A 7,875-nucleotide genomic window follows, 5' to 3' on the forward strand; every position below is an offset into this window, starting at 1 on the left:
ATCCTATGACTGACTCAATGATTGACAACTGGAGTTTCTTTGTAAGGTGTTTTAGAGAATAAGATAAAATATTTCAAATTAAGGAATAATTATGTTATAATTATTATAAATTATAATTTATAAATTATAAAATAACATAAATGAGGAAAAATGAAGATAAGAGCTTACTGATGTGACAATCTCTGTCTGTGTGTGATAGAGTTAACCTATGTATTTTCTCTCTAAACTCTGACCTGCATCACCTTTCTTCTTAAGTTATTGCACATTTCTTTTTCCGACTTGAGCACAGCAGCTGTCTTATGTCATCCCATGGAATTAGGTAAGAGAATTGGCTGGTTAAAATCCCACTTAGCTTTAATTTTTCCAGATTAAATGTATCTCATTCAAATAGAACAAATTTAAGTGGGCATCATGCCAAAATCTAAATTCCTGTCTATGAACTTGGAGACATTTAAACCTTAGGGGCTGAAACTTTTATGTTGGATCTGTGGACTTCCAGAAAGCTGAGTCTCTTACTTCTGTGGCCAAGCCAACTTGTTTATTTTGAGAATAAAATTATTGCAGTATTTAACATAATATCTCCTACATTATATAATTCTCAGTATTGCATGCATATTTTGTACAGAAAAAAATCAAAGTAAATATTAGTTGATTACTAATTACGTGGAGTCTAAATCTACACGCATATTTTAAAGGTAAAATAGAGTTAACTGGTTTTTCTTTTTTTAACATTCAGTTAAGATCAGTTATTTGATTTGTTTTTCACTTGAACAAATATATTTTGAGCCTTGACCCTTTGTTCTTTTTTTTTTTCTCCCAGGAGTGTAGACACCAGGCCTCATAAAATATCACCTACAATTTCTACAATGTGCTTAATTGTGGGCTAGAGACCTAGTTTCCCCAGAAGGCCTCTGAGAAACAAAACATGAATTCCACCATGATTAGGCAGTCAGCCCATTTCTATCAAGAGGTTGAAAGCCTCATATAAGGATGAGAAAATGAGTTTGAACATTTCTTTTTTTAATAAAATTTTTCATGGTAAATGATTGAAGGCTTATTGTCTGAAGCAAACAAACAAACAAACAAACAAGCAAAGGCAATCTTGCATACTCGTAGTGTGGTAACAGTTCCTGAAATGTGTTTCAGATTAGAGGTTTCTACAGTTTTGGATTCCTTTTCAAATCTATTTCTCTGCCACCCCGTAGAGGTGCCAAATAAAGTAGCTTGATTATTCATAATATATGCAGTTTGTCTCTGTGACTCTTTGATATATATAACCAACAAACAATATAATTTAACTTAAAACTTTGTGAAAGACAGACTTGCTGTGAGTATGTAACACTATCCCCAAGTGGGGTGACAGGGAAATCTATTTAATTTTGCAGACCCCTTCCCCAGCGTCTTACCTAATGTTTTATTTCAAATAAAATTTCCTGGGAAAATGAAACATATCTCTATATGAGACACTATATATCTCAACTGAAATAAGTTTTAAAATTAATTACTTTATATCTGGGAAAGAATGTGGATGTCTACACATCTAATGAAGAAGAATGTGCTTTTCAATGCAGTAGCTTATTCTTCAGTTTTAAAAACATGACCCGCTGGATGTGAGCAGTCTCCTTCATAACAACAACCATTCAAATCTCAAACAGCTGTTTTAGGCCACTAATTACTCTGAATTTAACCTAAAATATTACAATACCTTGGAGACTTTACTACAATTCATATCAAAAAGATCAATATACAACTAATCTCAGGGACACTATTTAAAGGAATGTGTTTTATTTGATAAATTATGTAGAGTGGATTGTATTGTTTTTTTTTTTGCACACTCATTTCCTGGATTTGCATGATTTCTGGGCTGCCCAAATTATTCAGATTACATTTGAATGATTTCTGCAAAAATGAGTATCAAGGTAAGCTATGTGAGATTCATTTGACCATACATTGAATTGAAATTTTCTTGGGGCGGCAATCACAAAGCAGCAAGGGGAGAGACATTTCTTGGGAAGGTGAGATAAGGGTTAGGGTTTGAAGGTCCAGTGCAACCCCTACTGGGCAGCAAGGCCCTGCAGCTATCACTCATAGTCTTGATTGGGGTAGAAAAAACATTTCTTTCTTATTTTTGCCTTACCACTTTGCATTATGCTTAGGACATAGCCATGTTCAGGAATATTATTAGAAAGGTGAAAGGTTGTAAACTATGTAAAGTATTTCAAGCAATACAAACACCTGTTGAGAAACTTATGCAGTGGTATTAAAATATTTTGTAAATTGTTTTATTTTTAGTGAAATATATATGCTTATATGCATATGTATATATGTGTGTATATAATGTATAACTGTCTAGTTTTCATAACCGATTTTGAATATATGCACATTATCTCAACAAGTTGATGTTTTTAGTTCCTTTCTCCATTTTCATCATGTGCCCTTCATTTCAAATTTCTACTGTATGTTTAGTGTATTTCTATAAATTACACGAGAAAAATTCCTAATATGAAACTGTTAGTTAAAAAAAAAAAGCGGTTTCCATCAAGTCTATTCTGACTCAAAGCCACCCTGTAAGACAGAGTAGAACTGCCCAGTATGGTTTCCAAGGAGCCGCTGGTGGAATCGAGCTGCAAACCTTTTGGTAAGCAGCCCTAACTCAACGACTGCGACAGGTATGAATATGATCAAAGGTCATGAGAAATGATTAGCAAGTTTTGAAAAGATCTACCGTGTTTTACCAAAACTATGCTACTGCATATCTGATAACGTTGCTCGCAACATTTTTGGCCTAATAATTTAATAAAGTTGTTTTGTTTAACTAGGTTTTAATATTTTGGGATTATTTCTTTATTTTAAGCCTCTATTTCATTTTCGATGTATCACTTATTTGTATATTTTTTTCTGCTTAGTCAGCTCTTTTCATTTTTATTATTAATTTTTGGTAAATTGGATTTTATTTGTGATATTAAAATTTTTTATTTGTTCTAAGAATTTAATTTGGGTTCTTGTTTAGATTTATAATTCTTTACATGAAATTTTTGGGGGTAAAAACTACAAAATCAAAATAACGGCCCCCACCTGGTGAAATGAGCATTCCAATAGATTGGAAATTGTTGCCAGTTTTCCCATTTTCTTTTTTTTTAATAAATTTTTCCTTCCATATATATGTTTATATTACTTTGTCATTCAAAAATTCATACACAATTTTTTTCATGGCTTTGGCTGCAATCCCTGTTGTGTCAGCACTCTCCCCCTTTCCACCCCACATTCCCACATTCCATTTGTCCAATTTTCCTGTCCCTTCCTGCCTTCTGTTCTCTGTTTTTTGGCAGGTGTAGCCCATTTGATGTCATATACTGTTTGTTTTACAGGCCTGTCTTACCTTTGGCTGAAAGGTAAACTTCAGGGGTGGCTTCAGTTCTGAGTTAGAAGGATCTCCAGGGGCCATAGTCTCCAGGGTTCTGCTCTGACTGGGATTACAACAGAAATTCCTGGACAGAGTGGGAGAAAATGTAGGACAGATGATCAAATTCACAAAAAGAACAGACTTCCCTACATATTTTATTGAAGGAGCCCTGGCTGTACAGTTGTTAAAAAGCAGTAAACCTTTACAGGAGCAGACTGCCACATTTTTCTCCCTCAAAGCACCTAGTAGGATCACACCACCAACTCTTCTGTTTTCAGCCAAACACATAACCACAGCACAAACAGGGCTCCTTCTGTACTGATTGTAGCTTTAGAAATCCTATGGTGCAGTTCTGTTCTGCCTGGGGGTCACTATGAATTGGAATTGACTCCAAGGCAATGGGCAGAGTATATAATTTATTGACGATATATAGTCGCAGAGTATATAATTTATTGACGATATATAGTCATATAATAATTACATAACTTCTATAAACCCACTGCCATGGAGTCAATTGCAACTCATAGTGACCTTATGGAACAGAGTAGAACTGCCCCACAGGGTTTCCAAGGCTGTAAATCTTTACAGGAGCAGACTGGCACATCTTTCTCCTCCTGTTCAGCAGCTGGTGGGTTCCAACTACCGCCTGCCTTTCAGTTACCAGCTCAGTGCTATAATCACTACACCAGGATCAAGACTCCTGATAACTTCTACAGCTATTGTATTCTTACTTTCCTGTTTTTCTATCACACCCAGTTATCATGCTATTTTATCACGTTTATATCCATAAAATTTTACATGTTGTATTTCCTCCTCTTTATTCTCTTATCGACATTTTTTTTAATTTTTATTTTTAACTTGATCATTTTCTTTCAGATTTTTATTAAAAAATTGCTTCATGGTCTGAAATATATAACCTATCTTGAAATTTAGATTGTATTTACATCAATTGGTTTACAGTGAACTAGCTTGCAATGACATTTATTTTGTCCTTTCAGTTACGTGTGTTTGCATTTGATATTTTTAAAACATAAACCAGTTTTTTCGATAACCATATTTAAATAATATTTTATTGTCATTGAGTATTGTTATTACTAAGGTGAAAAATTTTAAGAATATTAAACATATAATGTATTAGAATGTTGTTAACTATAAATTATAATTTATACAATTTATCGAACACTTTTAGCAAGTTAAGTGTTTTTCATTTATTAGGTTTTCAAAAACAGTAAAGCTTTTAAATAGAAAAATTTTTTTTTCTTTTTTGTGTTGTTATTTTTGTCATATTCTATTTCATGGGTTAGAACATTCAAAAAAATCATAACGTTGTTAGAATAAGTCTTAGTTTTTTTCTGAATTATACAAACATCCATCATTATTTTATATCACTGTGTTTGCTGTTTTAGAGGAGAGCACTGTTCTTTGAGAAAGGCGTATAGTGAAGAATGACGGTTCAATAGGATCAAAGCTTTTTAGAATATATGAAATGTGTGTAGTATCTTTCCTATATAACTTAGTGATATGATTATTTATAGTCAAATGTGCCTCAGTTTATACCAACTTGGCTGACTATAGATGATGTTAAAAACAAAATTTCTACAAGATTAGATTTGTATATGAACCCATAAGTTTAACTTGCAATTTATGAATGGGAAGTTTCAGACAAGAGCTTTCTAAATCATGAATAGCAACTACAGGTTATGAGTTCTTATACAAATTTAATTTTGTAAAAATTTTGTTTTTAACAGTTCTGGTGATGGGGATGGGATTAATGGAACGTTTTGAACTTGGTTAAGCTCAGCAGGCAAGTCTTAATTGGTTAACTCACATTTTGGCTTCTGGGAAGGTCAGGCATTTGTAGGAACTAGACTTAGGTTTGGTTTGCTGATGTGGGGCTTAGCATAAGTGACTGCACCTTGGACCAAGTATAGTCAGGTCAACAATAAATATAACTTTATGACAGATCATTGAATTCTATATGCTAGAATTGTATTTATATTTGCATGTATGTGTAATCAACAGTTGGCATTGTCAATTAATTTTCTTATTTGTCACACTTTATATTAAAGCTCACTAGTTTTTACTGAAAATAATTTTAATTTCTCAACTTTGTTGAGCAATCTTTGTAATAACAATTATCTAAAACTTTCAAATTTTAATGGGGCATCAATACCTTTTGACTCCATATCTCAACTGAGGAGCAAGTAATAACATTTTACTAACTGACATTTCGTCCAAGTGCAGTTTAAATGTAAATTTCCCCTATTAATATAAAAGGACCAAGTCAAATTCAAAATGCCATTCTTGACATGTTCCTTGAGTTAAACTTAGATTAATAATTGCTAACGTAACATTTTAGTGTTTCTTTCTCCAGCCCTTCTTAAAGGTCTTGCATATTTGTTTTTTGCCTGGGCAACAAATTTCCACATGCAATTACAGATATTATAGAAATAACCACCAATTCTTTTATAAGAGTTGTAGTATTCCTGACATACAAATGGTAATATAACATTTATTACAATTTTTTATAGCCAATATAATTTCAAAACTGAGAAATGGAGAAAGAAATTCTTTTTGTAAGAATATTATACCATGTTTGAACATCACTGTCCTGTTTAATTATTTAAATGAATGGAGTGAAAGATTTTTTTTCTCATACCAAGTAAGCACATCTCCAATCTCTCATCTTGAAGATATTTAAAAGGGGAGAAAAGACTCATGTTGGCAAATCATCTAAATGTTTATTTCCAGATAATATTTTTATTCTGTAAGAAATAAAAAAAAAAAAAAAGATAATTTTTTTTTTCGAATTGGCCATTGCTCAACAGACACAGATTCAGTGTATAGAAACGGGGAGAAATAGTCACCTAAAGTGATTCAAGGAAATTCTACTGCATTTAATAATCATTTTGTTTTCTTCTGAAGGACATTCAATGTTGTTTACATTGAATTTTCAGATATTGTCTGCTTTATTTTTATCTAAGCCATGAAGACAGAAAATCAAACTTTTGGAGCAGAATTTATACTTCTTGGCTTTTTCCAATATGGCCAAATGAACACCGTCCTCTTTGTTACCATTGCGGGCCTCTTCTCAGTGACTTTGATGGGGAATATCATACTGATCCACCTCACCCGATTGGACACTCCGCTCCACACTCCCATGTACTTCCTCCTCAGTCAGCTCTCCTTCATTGACATGATGTACATCTCCACCACGGTACCCAAGATGGCAGCAAACTTTCTGTCAAATGATAAGACTATTACTTCTTTAGACTGTAAGATTCATACCTTTGTGGTTTTGACCCTTGGTGGAACTGAAGCTCTTCTTCTTGGTTTCATGTCTTATGATAGATATGTAGCGATCTGTCACCCTTTACATTATCCTGTGCTCATGAGCAAGACGATCTGTTTGTCCATGGTCACATGTGCATGGGCCAGTAGTTCTATCAATGCTTTAATACATACATTGCATGTATTTCAACTTCCATTCTGTACATCTCGGATCATTAACCACTTTTTCTGTGAAGTTCCATCTCTAATGCCTTTGGTGTGTGAGGACACCTCCCAGTATGAGTACACTGTCCTCTTTAGTGGCCTTATCGTTCTGCTACTACCATTCATGGCCATTCTGGCTTCCTATGCCTGAGTGCTTATTGTGGTTTACCAGATGAGCTCAGGTAAAGGGCAGACAAAAGCCATCTCCACGTGTTCCTCTCATCTGATTGTGGCAAGCCTATTCTATGGGGCTACTCTCTCCACCTATACAAGGCCACATTCCTTGCATTACCCTGAGGAAGATAAAGTGGTGGCAGTATTTTACAGTATCATTACACCTCTTCTGAACCCATTTATCTACAGTCTGAGGAATAAGGAGGTCATGGGGGCTAGGAAAAGAGTTTTGGGAAAATAGATATTTGTACAGAAAATATGACTTTAGGAACCCTTTATAGTTTGAGACTGAACAACATGATTTGATTAGCCTACTGTCTAGAGAGATGTAAGCTCAAAGAAATGTTTACAAAATAAATAAATGTAACAATACCTTGGTTTCTACACTTCTCAGAAATAACTAAAGCTTTGTTATTGGAACTGGGTGGACTTGCCGTGTAAAAGCAAGAGAATGGTTGCCATTTTCAACTTTATCTTCTAAAGGAATAGATTTAATCCCTGTCAACACAATGCTCCCATGTCATAACAAATTTTTAGTACCTTTTTAATATTCTGAAATAAAATGCACATGAAATATAATTTACCATATAATACATAGTATCAGGAAAATACATATGATGACCAAACTATAATATAGAGCAAAATGCATACATCCACTTATTTATTTATTCATTCATTGAACAAGGGCTTTAATGCTTTAACTCTGTATGTGACACTGTTATAGGCACTGGTGAAATGGGATTAAACAAGAAAAAACTGACATAAGTCTCTGCTCTCATGAAGTTTACATTTTATCGTGAGAG

General features: G+C 33.6%; 1 pseudogene; it reads left to right on the forward strand.

Moving 5' to 3' along the window:
* Window positions 1-6,353: 6,353 nt before the first annotated feature.
* Window positions 6,354-7,313, forward strand: LOC126059456 (olfactory receptor 2AK2-like; annotated as a pseudogene).
* Window positions 7,314-7,875: the final 562 nt, after the last annotated feature.

This window comes from Elephas maximus, chromosome 16 (genome assembly GCF_024166365.1).
Source record: "Elephas maximus indicus isolate mEleMax1 chromosome 16, mEleMax1 primary haplotype, whole genome shotgun sequence".
In the NCBI taxonomy this organism is placed as follows: Eukaryota; Metazoa; Chordata; class Mammalia; order Proboscidea; family Elephantidae; genus Elephas; species Elephas maximus.